The following is a 13,813-nucleotide window of genomic DNA, read 5'->3' on the forward strand; positions in this document are numbered from 1 at the left end:
AAGCTTTCGAGAATCACAGTTCTCTTCGTCAGATGCATGGAGGGCAAGAAGAAACTGGTCAGATATAGAGGAGGGGAGGGAGGAGTAGATGCAAACAGCTCCTTCTGATATGGAGATCAGTTTGCTTCTGTAAAGGAAATCAGTTACTTTTGATAATGTGATAACCATTCATAGTCCCTATTCAGTCCCAGCTTGACAGAGTCAAATTTACATATGAATTCCAATTCAGCAGTTTCCCGTTGGATTTTGTTTTTGAAAGGTTTCTGTTGAACTACAGTGACCTTTAAGTCTTTGATGGAATGTCCTAGTAGATTGAAGTGTTCTCCCACTGGTTTCTGGATGTTGCCATTTCTAAAGTCAGATTTGTGTCCATTTATTCTTTTGCGTATATCCAATGTGATATATGCCCTCATGTGCCAACAATGTCCATCTGCTCTGTACATTGGACAAACCAGCCAACCTCTACGCATTTTTATCCCAACCAGTCCAAGGAGCTCAGGGTAGAATTCATGGTTCTCCCTCTTCCTTGCAACAGCCCTGTAAGGCAGGTTAGTGAGAGAGAACAACTGGACCAAGGTCACCTGCATCAGTTAAACTTAAGAGAGCTTTGAGAACTGGATTTATTTAATTTTAAAAATATCCCGATGGAAAGTTTGAGTGCACATAACTTTTCAGAGTTGAGTTGCACCACTCCTCTTGTATACACTGTTTTAAGACTGCTTCTTTTGCGTAGAAGCAGTGGGTTATGGGAATGGTGGGCTAACAGCCCCACAACCCCCTGGAGTTTGAGCAAAATCTACAGATCAAAGTGCAGAGTTCCTGAGTCCTCTGACGTCCCCCCCCCACACACACACACACCTCAACTTCTTCCACATTTATGGCACTCAGGAATTTGAGAGCTGTCCTTATCTCATGCAGCCATCAATCAGCCTTTGGGTTGTGATTTTAAACTGCAGCAATTGGTGGGGGAAATATAGAGCAAAAAGCTCCATGTGGGAACAACCTTCATCTCTAACAGTGCAATCTTAAGAAGAGTTATTCCTGTCTAAGCCCATTGATTTCAATGGCTTAGACTGGAGTAACTCTGCTTAGGATTGCACTGTAAGGTACCACCAGATGGCTTTTTCTTTTAGACTGTGCTGTAGACACAGTGCTACTGACCTCACAAAAGGGCCAAAAGAGATCCTAGTGGCAGCCTCCCAGCCCTCCCGCTCAGTTGCCTCACAGTGCTGCCACCAGTGTGCACTCCCAGCCTGGTGCAACCGTTGCAGGCCAGGCACAGCCGCAGGCAGCTGGGGTGGTACGCACCAATGGGCCGGTCAGCTTGCAGCTGCTGGCCAGGGAGTGCACAAAATTGTGGGTGTACTCCTGGGGGCGGCATTCCCTGCGTGATGATGTCACATGCAGTGACATCATCACGCAGTGTGGGTGTACGTGCACGCGCTTTGCATAAGCCCAGGTGGTCACGGGCAGCAACAGTCCTGGAGCTGTCCCCGGGGCTGGCGAGCCTCACTACGGCCCTGACTTCGGAGAGTGGCCTCTATGGCATTATACCCAGCTAAGGTCCCTCCCCAGGTTCACTGTCCTCAGGCTCCACCCCAAATATCCAGGGATTTTCCAACCTACAACTGGAAACCTATGTTTCATTAATTAAACTAATAACATTGCTTGAGGTTACTAGAATGGAAAACAAGGTTTCAGCCGTTTAATCCAGTTTGATTCCACCACCTTCACAACAAATGAATTTTGGATCAGGTTGATCCTTACGGTCAATTTTGCAACCTCAGTAAAAAAGCAATGGGATTTTATGGCCTTGACTGATTATCTACAATAGGAAACTGGCAAAGGGAAATTATTTCTATTGTTTATATTAGATCTTCCAGCTGCCTTTTATACAATTGATTGTAGCAAATAGTTGAAACTGCTCTCTTGCCAGCTAACAGGCCAAAGGACAGCAGGCAGAAGTGGAATTGTACTTCTTATTATCAGATTTATGCAAGCATGCTACTGAAGGGGACACCATTCATTTACAGATTACAGAAAAAAGAAGGGGATAACGGTCCAAGGAACGGTGGGATTTTGCACTACAAGGGTTGTTAAAATACAGCGCACACACAACATACCTTCATAAGAGTTCATCAATGTTAAAATGAAGTTTGCATCTACTATTCCAGCTTCTGTGTACCTTACTGACTAAATACATTCTTTTTCTACAGAGTGTTCACTTTTAGATCAACTAAAGATCAAAACGAGTGGACTCTGTGCACATTCTTACTGCTGTATCTTAATATGGTCTAATACTTCTATACAGATCATTTCTATTTCTTTTAACTATTATGCCAAAGTTTCCATATCTTGTATTCTACCTCATCAATGATATTTAAGCATTTTCCATCTTATCAGATCCTAACCTTATATTCAGTCTAAAACAATATATCAGTATACTATCTTATTCAGATTTCTAAACCGAAAACATTTTATGCATTTTGTGATTAAAATAATTCCCCCATTTCTCTTCGAATTCTCTCATTGGTCTTCTGTTTAAATAGCAGTTTTGCCATCACATTGCAGTGCAGTTTTGTTGAAATTTTGTTTGAACCAAGTGAACTCAATTGTGTAAGAATGCAACAAAGAACTATTCTCAGCTATAGACCAGAGACAGAGCAATACAGGGTTGGTGTGGGTTTTGTGAGCTCTTGACGGGTGGTTTTGAATGTTTGAACAATCAATTGCAGTTTTTTAGGATTCATTCAAATCTGAATTCCTGGAACATGTCACTTGAAATGGCACATCTCCACAGATAGAGAGGTATTTGCAAAGAATAATTGCTACTTTTTAATCCAATCAGCCACAAGAATAAAACCAAATGTCAGAAGTTCTATTTCATTCTAGGCACTTAACAATGCAGAAGGAAAAACATCCTTTTGAGAAATGTTAACAACTTGAAGTTGTCATGCTGGATTGGAGAATATGAGCTCTGTGTGTGGGTCTGAGCGTGTGCCAAACTCTACATTATGAAGAGGCATTCACATCTAACTTTCTTGACTCCATTGCTGGAGTTACTATTTTTCTGTGGGCACTTTTCACTGCGCTTGTGGCAGACTTGTGTGAATTGTATAGCTCAATCAAAGCCCTAGCCGTTTTTGACAGGGATTGGACTCAGAACTTTTCACCCGTTCCAACTCTGTAATTCTAATGCAAAATCAGAATGAATTGATGAGGGTCCATTCCCTTTCTGTGCTGTAAAAAACCTTGCGTTCCTGTACACTGACAAGGTATCCAGTTGCTGTGCACTGGACACACACATCCTGTGGAAGGACAGGGAACTAAATTTGATGAAACAGATCAGACATGTTGTTTATGTCAATCTTCACAAATAAAGTTGGCTTTATGGAGTTCTGAATTTTACAAAAGAGGCACATGGAGGAGTGAGTCTGTATTTCCCCCTCCTCCCCCCCCCCATGTCTATTACTTCTGTGTGTTTTCTTTTCACAAGTCCCTTCCCTCCAATCCAACTCCAGTGCTGGCATGAGAGAAAAGTGTCTGGAGCAACAGAGCACAGGAGGGAAATAATAACAACATTCAATTTATATACTACCCTTCAGGACAACGTAACACCACTCAAAGAGATTTATAGAGTATGTTATTATTATCCCCACAACAATCACCCTGTGAGATGGGTGAGGCTGAGAGAGCTCTAAGAGAACTGTGACTGACCCAAGGTGACGCAGCTGGCTAAAGGGGAGGAGTGGGGAATCAAACCTGGCTCTCCATATTAGAGTCCTGTTGTCCTTAACCACTACACCAAACTGAAAGTTAGGGAACATTTGTGTATTCATTCAGTTATATTATTTATAGGCCACAATTACCATAAAAAAGATGCTCAAGGCAGCACCCTCAAATCTCTTATGATGTAGAAATTAGATTTCACAGTGGCCGTTTTCTGCCAGCCATTGGTAGCTTTGAGAGGATTTTGTGTTTGATTTGGTAGAAACATAGGTTCTGTTTCTATGAGCTTGCTGGGGATATGCCTTCCTAAACAGGGACAAAACTTTGTTTATATATGCTGGCCTGTTTTTTGATCCAGCATGCCACACAAGAGCTGGTACCATCCTCAAAACAGAGGAGAGAAATATTAACCAAAACTGAAGCAGTTTGTCAACAGTAGTAGATATTCCCTGAAGAACCCTGCTGAAGGCCACTGATTGGGCACATCTGCCACTCAAGTGACAGCAGCAATTTCTGAATGGGAGCTCCCCGCAGTCAGAAATGTGATTCTTCCTAGGCCTCCTGCTTCACAGATGTGGAGAAAGCCTAGAATTTGCTGTTTGCTTTGACGGCAAGAGATACAGGTGATCTGTACTCCTAACACACTTCAGCTAAAGTAAGTTCACTGAACCCCATGGGACTTGTCTGTGAAAGGAACATGTAGGATGAGGCCCAGGTCACACATTATAAAATATATTATAGGGAATATGATGCTCTATAAAATTCTGTGTGCACCTCAAGTTCTAATTCTGCTCCCAGCTGATTGTGGCATAGTAACCCTTCAGTAGTGCTAATGGGCCTTGTTACTGTCTGACATAAGCAGTCCTAGGGCACTGTACTTTCATACAATTGTACAAAACAGCGTGTATACAATCTGAAAGGTGAAAAGAGTCACAGTGTACTTCTTTCCACATAAGAAATGTTTTCTTTTCAGTCTTAGTCAAAACAACTTTCTTCCTTGTCTTGGAAAGGATAAGCTTTAAGTATCTAGATACTGAGGCTTGTACTAGGTTTCAGTGTTGCACAGTTGACAAAGAAGATCACTATTTACTGAATAACTAGCTGCCTACAGCCCATCAGTAGAAAAACAACCTTTCAGAGAAAAGAACTATGAAGTAGCAACCTTGAGCTGCGTCTTAATAGATGTTTTGAAAAGCTGAGAGAGGCCATGATTCAAGCAATATTCTGTCCTTTGGCAACAAAGCAGGATTCAACTTAAGCAAAAATTTCAAACATATGACATTTGAAAGAGAAGCCTCCAAGGATAGAAGTCAATTGCTTGATTTAAATATTGCAACCTACCAGTGCAAAGATAAGGTGAACGTAGAGCGGGACCACAAGTGATGCCTGACACAGGTTGGACACTAGTCAGCTTCCCTCAAGTTTTGATGGGAAATGTAGGCGTCCTGGTCTTGCAGCTTGGCTCTCTGACTGCTGTCCAATGGATTCTTCAACAGTCACTTGTCCAACATTCCGCCATGCTGCCTACATTTCCCATCAAAACTTGAGGGAAGCTGGCAAGTGTCCAACCTGTGTCAGGCGTCACTTGTGGTCCCGCTCGTAGTCTGCCCAAGGTTTTATGTTTGCACTTAAATGTCGAAAGTTGCATTTGTTTTGTATATATTGAAAGCAGTGATAAAAATGCTTATGAAGGATTTCTGTTGTTCACAGCAAGTGCTGTTTACTTAGCTGTAACTTTGTGTGACTCTATACCTGAGAACAAAATGAGATAGGTAACGATAAGTAAGTAGAACTAAAGGAGGTACATAAACTACACATTATGTTGGAGATTTGCCATCTCCTGGTGTGGTTTTTGTCCCTACAAAGCAGCTTTTATATGGTCCTGGGCATGGGGCTTAACTCTTTCCCCCTTGTCATTTTACTTAATAAACAATGCACATACCCTGCAATTAGCCCTTATGGGGAAAACAGGAGTAGGTGGCACCCTTCTTCTTTCCCTTCTAGGGCTTACAGCAGCCTGAGTTCCCAGTTCCCAGAAAATTCTGCTTATGTGAAAACTCACCTCCTGTATACAATGCCAGGTGTTCATTGAATGAGAAGACCCACCTCCTGGTTGCTTTGTAGGATCAAAACACATAGTGGGGCATCTAAGCACAGATCTCTACGTTAACATCATTAGTTTGGCCTTCATGTCTGATAACACAAAGAAGAGAAGAACAGGATCTGGGTATTTAAAAGCTTATCAAAAGCTCATACCCTGATAATATTGTTGGCCTCTGTGGAGAAAAGCCATCTTGGGTGTGCATGTTTAACTTTCTGTGGGCTGGATGAGAGGAGACTATCAAACTTTAGGTAGGCTGTTAATCTCATTCTTAACCCCCCCCCCGCCCCATTCCTAACCAGTAATCTGAGGGCAACTTCCTAGAGAGGACAGGAAATTCATCAAGGTGATGAGATCTACCCCAGTGGGCTGCAGGAGGGAGGGGCCAGTTCCTGGGTGGAAACTGAGATGAGAGAGAGAGGTTTTGTCAGCTGGTTGGAGTAGGTGGGCGGGAGTCCGTTGCAACTAGAGAGTGAGACCATGTTGAAGGGATATGTTTGTCCAGTTTACCCCAGAGTAATGAAGTAATGTGCCTACCCTACATACCACCTAGATAGGGCATGAGTTTAAAGGAAGGAGAGCAATGAGGCATTTTCTCAAAGTTATTTTCTTCCATTCACTTCTGATATGCCTGTGTATAGTTGTGAGCTTTAAATAAATACTTTGATTGTTGAAGGAGTGAGGTCCCTTTGTGCTACATAACTGCTTGGAAATGCTAGAAGGGTCTGGAAATTTCTGAGGAGGAGAAAAGTGATAAAATTGATAGTTGCCAACTCTCCAAGGGAGCCCCAAAGTTTCCAGGGAAGCCCAGAGACAGGTTCCTAGTGATGCCAGAGGGAGGTTAGGAGGCTGTCTGGCCTAACTGGAGCTCAAGACAGGGACAGTGGTGGCAGCAATACCTTGAGGCAGTGAAGTGAGACAACCCCTTCAGATGCCAGGATAGGCATAGGAGGGGTAGGCAGAGTAGGGTCCACCAGTTAATGCAGGCCCAGTCTGCCAGTCTTTAAGATACCATTGGACTCAAATCCTACTGTTCTACGGCAGACCAACACAACTTCCTTCCTGAAACAAGGGAGGGGGGATGTTTCTGTTCACTTTGCTATCTTCACAGCATCACCCATGATGGAAAATCATGAGAATCAGAGGATAGCTAAGTAATGTGTATCTCAATTCAGAATTTAGGCCTAAAGGAAAGACCATTCAAATATCCAGAGGGGTAGTCATTTTAGTGTGCTGCAGCAGAATTAAACCGGTTCAGTGTTGTCTTGAATATTAATAATATGTATTGCAGTATCATTTTGTGAGTCAGAACTCATTGCATCAGATTCACCTGATGAAGCAACCACTGAAATGCAATATGGAAACAACCCTCTTTACAGAGAATAACAGTGAAATCAAGAGGACTTGGGATGTGGCTGCACAGTGCTGAACAACAGATTGAAGTTTTTATCTGTCTGTTTGTGTAAGCAGCCCGGCCTCCGCCATCTTTAATAGCCATTTTAACATGGCTGCCTGTGATATTAAATGGCACCAGGCCTCTGGATTTAAAATGGCAGTTTGTATTGCAGCCAGAGGACTGCCGGCTAACTGTTGCTGAGTCCCGCCCGGGAGACCCATGCATGAATGGAATGCTGCATAGGAATGCAGAGAGATTCGCCGTGATTAGTTTTGCAGTCTTCCCAGCCCCTAAGGAATCCAATATAACAAAGGCCTCACAGAGTCATCCCCACTTAACACATTCCTTTCCCTCCTTCCGTGATGAGATCTCCTGTCCTTGACTAAGAGCTAATCAAATGACATTCATAACTATTTACCGTTCGTTTCTGGGCAGGTACATTCCCCAACTAAATTCATCAACTTAACTCCAGTGGACTTCATTAGCAAATTGCCCCTTTGTGCAGTGCATTCTCTTCCATGCACTTCAGCAGCTCCCAATCAAGGTAATCAAGCCTTTTGTTAACCCCACGAACTGACCATTGGAGTCTTTGTTCTAACAGCTAGGTGGGCTCTCCCACCTCAGGGCACGTTTTACTGTATAAAGATAGTGCTCCAGCCCCATTCAAATTGTACACGTTTATCGGATCCAAAGCGCTGTTCCCTTGAGGTTTGCCCTAAGGCTCTTGATCTCCTGGCTGAGAATGCTGGCATTTGAAGCTCTCCCTCTGCGGACTTCCTTGCTCTCCAGATAGGTAATTATCGCCTTGCAATCCCCCCCCCCCGAATCGATTCCACCTTCACCACTGTTTTTCCTAGGCCTCTTATGTGTTTTCAATCTGGTATGTATGCATTTGCCCCTCGAATAAAACAATTATCCTTTAATTAAAAACACCAGCTTCGTGTGTGTATCCTTGGGAAAGGACTCCGTAAATTATTGGTGAACAAGATCCCATGGTTACCAGCCTCTCGCATAGCTGTCTTCCTTGCTTGCTAATTCCCCACGCTCTATTTACTCACAAGGAGACTGTTATGACCCCTTTCTTTCTCTTGGGTAGATTTGGTCTTTAAGCCTTTTATTCTTGCCCCCTCTTGGTAGATTGCTGACCAGGAATTAAATTCCAGAATAACTTAAATTTCCCCTTTAATAACATGCCCAAGGTCAGGCTTTTCATGGTACTATGTGGCCCTGAAGAAAGGAATGGGATACAGGAATGACAGATATTCTGGGATATAAAAAAACCAAAGTAAACTTTTATTTTTATAAGAAGCGTGTCGGTTTCATATTATTTCTAAAACTTGATGGTTTCAAAAGAGTAGGTCTCAATTCTTAAAGTTACGTTACTTAAACCGAGTCACACAGATCTTCTCTCAGGCTTCACACACAGCTTGCCTGCTTTTGATATTAATTTCTCTCTCAATTACAAGTAAGACTTTTTCTCAGGCACACATCCAGTTTGCCTGCTTTTCCCTGACTGAATGTTCTTTCACAAACACACAGTTCAGGCTACCACACAGGTCATATTTGCTCAGGCTGCACACAGCTTGCCTCTCTTGCCCTAACTGAATTTTTTCTTCTCCACTCTCAGTCTAAAACTGCATTCACTCTGTCCACACTCTCAGTTATCAACCAATCATATCACTCACTCATCCCTCTCTTTCACCCCCACACTTCATCTATACCACACCAAGCATTTAAAGACACATACATACATTTACTTAAAATCATTACAGAGACCATTCCAGGTAACAGATGTATTTGTAAATTATGATCTAATCATCAACTTGCTAGCAAAATCAGTTTGCAAAAGCTCTATACCAAATAACACACAGCCCTGATTTGGCCATTTTTGTCTTAATTTGCAAACAAAGTAACATCTTGGAAAGAATCCTGCTTTGTTCTAACAGCTCTGATGTTTTAACAAAGGAGCTGTTATGGCTTTGATCTGGCCACTTTCACTCTTGCAAATCTCGCCCTTCTTGCTAACAGCTTTGGGGAGTTAAGATGAAACTGACTAGAACAAAGATAAAGCAGAGAAGTCAGATTTAAACCCTCAAGGGAGGGAGTGTTTAAATTGTTGGAGGGGACAGGGTATGGATTCCGAACCATGAGGTGAGAATGCTGGTTTCTGGAGTTCAGTCTTGAGAGATGAGTTCTTCAGAGGAGACCAAGGTCAGCTAGCAGCAACTGGGTGATGATTCCTCAGAGGGTAGGTTGTTGAACACAAACAATAATGGCTTTAATGTGAATTAGAACTGTCTGTAAGACTTTTTAAAATATTCTGCACAGAAGGAGAGCGGATAGAGCCATTTTTAAATTAATTAGTCAATGCAGCTTTTCAAAGCTTTGGCAGATGCAAAAAAAATTGAAAAAAATTGTTTATGAGAAACCTCACATCAATAAGCTACCAAGTTTGAACTGGCATCTTCAGCTTACTCTTTAATCTATATGGTGATAAGATGATAAAGTTCAGAGAAAATCTGTACTAAATGGAGCTTCCTCTAGAAAGCACTGGAGTTTGTTTTCCTTTTCAGCAAGAAATCGTACCTTATAATTGCCTCAAATGTTTGTTCCTCTCTGAAAAGCCTTTGCACCTTTGAAAGAATGTTAGTAAGGGTATGTTTCAACCCCCTTTACTTCTCAGTTAGTTTTTGCCTTTAACCCTCTTCTTACACTCTCTGGGTAGATTGCTGCCACCAGGAATTATATTCCAAAATAGTTCATTTAAATTTCCCTTTTAATAACGTGCCCAAGCATCAGGCTCCATCGTAGGACTATGTGACCCTGAGGAAAGGAATGGGATACAGGAATAACATATACTCTGTGATGGGAAAAAACTTTTATTTTTTTAAGAAGTGTATCGGTTTCACACTATTATTTAAGCTTGATGAGTCAGTCAGTCTGCCATTATTCCCTATGGGGGATTATTGTGGGGGCTAGAGTTATTGTTTTTCAACCAGATGTGACCAACATTGCTTCTTTTGTCTGTCCATCAAAGAACCCCAAGTTCCAAGTAAATTGGAGAAAGGGTTTGAATTTTATTGGCCCCTGAACAACCCCAGACTTTTGACTTTCAGTGGAAAAAAATCTCTCACCACTCAAGAAAGGACAGGGGAAGGAGAATGGAGCTCCTTGAAGCTTGGGATTGGCTGAGAATGCTCTATGCTCCTCTTTTGCAAGGGTCTGATTGGAAGGTAGAAATGCCATTTTCCAGGAAATTAGTAAAATATTTTTTTTAACCCACGTGCTTATGCTGTATGGCTGGTAAGCATCAGAACTTGCGAGGAGAGCTGGATATTTTGGGGGAAGATTTTTTATTATTCTCAAGCATCTTGGATTTGTGTTACCGTTCTGGAAAATTGAAATAATTACTGAAACAGTGATTTCCATGTATATTTGTGGCTCAGGAATTCCATTATGCACATCCCAGTTGGCGAACCCTGAAAAGGAGCTTCCCTTCATGTGAGAGTGTGTGTGTGAAGATGTGATCCTGCATGCATATGATTTTCGGAGGAAGGACCAGCATCCAGTCTATGCTGACACCCATCTGGGGCAGACGCCTAGAACTGTAAGTCTCCATTTGCTTAGTACTCTTTCTATGTTCTTTGTCTCAGTACATGCTAGAACTGTACTATATTTTACCCTAAAGTAGTAATAAAGTTGTTTTAGTAAGAAACATTGCCTGTGTTCCTATCTCACATCCTCTGACCGCTTGTCAGCGCTACTGAAATCAACCCCTGGACAGCTGTACCTCTGAGCAGTTGTCAAAGAGCAGGGGGTTGTCTCCAGCACAGGGTGCCATTATAATATTCAGGGGTGGTGACAGCTGATCTGAAGGAGTCCTCCAGAGTCCCACCTAAGAAGGGAGTTGGAGGGTAAAAAGAATGACGTCCTACCCTGGCCTGCTAGCCAGGGCTTTGTTCCAGTAAAATAATCTCACTAGGGGCTGGGCAAGGAAACATTACAGGCCCATTGCTAAGTACCATATGTTTCGCCATCTTTGAATTTCCCTACTTTTTTATCAAGATTGATCCTTTAGTCATATCTATAATTTCTTTCATCAGTCTTGCTCTATCCCTAGCCCTTTGATTGCATCATTCTTCTCTACATAAATACAAGTACTAAACTGATCAATCATGATAAAAATAAAGACCTGGTGGCCCTAATTCAGTTCTACCCTCTTGACCTGCTCATTTTTTTAAAAAGAAAGTGATGCCAGCATATAATTTTGTGATGCAGAAGAACATGTGAACAAGAGACAAGCAAATTAGATGGTCTGCAAGGACTCTTCTGACTCTATGATTCTGTGATTCTATTCCTGGTAACAAGGACCAAACCATTCATTTTCCTTTCTTTCTGTACATTAATGGCAGTGTTATTTCTGATACATGCTATTTACTTATCTACTGTTTCATGTTGTGTTCTTCTCCAAGAGAATTTTATGTTATCAATAAAATTTATTGACAATGAAATACAATGCAGTAAATTGTACAATTCAAGTTAAGAAGCCATGGCTTGGAGGATCCACCCACACTATTAGATATATAACACTGTGGTAGAAAATCTGTTTGCATGTAGAAAATCCCACAGACTCTGGAACCTTAACTGGATTAGGTAATAGGCGTTGTGAAAAACTTCCACCTGAAATTCTGGAAAGATGCTACCAGTCAGAGTAGGCAAGACTAACTTTGAAAAACCAATTATCTGACACAGCATAAGTTAGCTTCAAGTGGTAATCAATTCAATTTCAACTTATTTCAGTGGAGAGATTTGAGCGCACACTTCACCATCCCACTGAAATAAATGAGACTTTTTTGAGACTTTACTTTTGCCGGATCACACCCAGTGCATTTCCTCCCATTAAACTGTCATAAAAATGCAATTTTCCCATAATATATACTTCAGTGGAATAAAAGTTTAAAAGAAGAAGAGAAAATATATAAAAGACAATTCTGTGGTAATGTTGTGAAGAAAACAAGCAGAAAAGAACAAGGCACTCTTGATCTGATACATAATAGCTACAAAAATGAACAGAAATTCAGGCAAGTGATGGACGCAAAATAAATATAGAAAAGAATAAAGTATACAGACAGCGGATCTTAAATCCCTAGGATTCTATCAAAGAGTACTGCAATTGTAATCATTTTAATAAACAGTCGTACCTGGTACCAATGCCTATATTTATTTGTCAAGTATTTTATTTCTTTGTCATCACAATGTGTATTCAGAGACATGAAACAAGTCAAGCACTACCTAAATTTAATCAAAATATAAATGCCTGCTTACTAAGAAGCATCTTTTTCAGATATACAAATTTCATTCTGCCGGCAGTGGTGACATTCTAACATCCCTGTCCATGGCATTAGAAAAAAGTCACTACACCAGGGGGAAAGAACAGAAGAGGATATGGTGCTTGTGTGCTCATATGTTACAAAGAGGAAAAAGTAAAGCCTGCCCCAAACTGGAAAATCCAGGTTACACAGTGATGATCCCAGGTGAAAAGGGAGCCCAGGACTACCAAGTCCTCATTACCCACCTCATGTCTCTGGAGCCAATCACTGTAGAACTTAACAGGCATCATGAAGATTTCTTCTGATGGACACCTACTAATCCAGCAACCTTTCACTGTGACTCTTAGATTTGATAGTTCTAACCTTGTAAAGGATGCAGTGACTTTTCAGCTAATTTGTTTTCATTCCTTGATGACATCTAGAAGCTTTTTTGTTTTGGCCCTGAGTCTTCTATTGAAAATTGTGTCTGGTTATTATAGGAAACTGCTGAAGAATTGAGATAAACTTCCACAGTCAAAACTATATATATGATGTGAGCTCTCAACTGACAACAGAGAGATAGCATGCACTGTTGGATGGAAAATGACTAAAGGAGAGGAGAGAGAATTTTTGTCTGCTGTATTTTTATTTTATTGTACATACACTCTCGTTATCCCCAGAACCATGGAGGGCAACAGCCATTGATTTTCAATCTTTCCTAATAGGGAGACAGTTGTAACAGTTGCATGTGCCTTAATCTGTTTTAGAGGAAGACAAACAACAAGAAAGTTTACCTTTTGGGGATCCATCAAAATATGCCTTAGTTTTTATAAACTGAGTACCTTCACAGCAACCTAGCCTGGTGCTCCATAGGTGAGTTTATACACAGGTAGTACTACATATGTAATATTTTGGGATAGGCAAGATGACTCTCAGTGTCATGATATATCAAATTTGTAACTCATTATCATCTGGTAAATACGTGAATAATATTAAGAATAAGATTCAACACAGCCTATATTTCTTTAGTTACTAGAACAGTATCTTTTTCTGAACAATCATTATGCCAAAGCCAAAATCCTCAAGTAGTAGCTTTTCATGGCCTGACGGAAAACATCTCTCACACAGCCCTCAAACACTCTGTTCACACTAAATGGGCCAAGTTTAAATGGCAGCAGTGTGTGTGTATGTGTGTGTGTGTGTGTGTGTGTGTGTGTGTGTGTGTGTGTGTGTGTGTGTGTGTGTGTGTGTGTGTGTGTATATATATATATATATATG

This window comes from Eublepharis macularius, chromosome 10 (assembly GCF_028583425.1).
Source record: "Eublepharis macularius isolate TG4126 chromosome 10, MPM_Emac_v1.0, whole genome shotgun sequence".
NCBI lineage: Eukaryota > Metazoa > Chordata > Lepidosauria > Squamata > Eublepharidae > Eublepharis > Eublepharis macularius.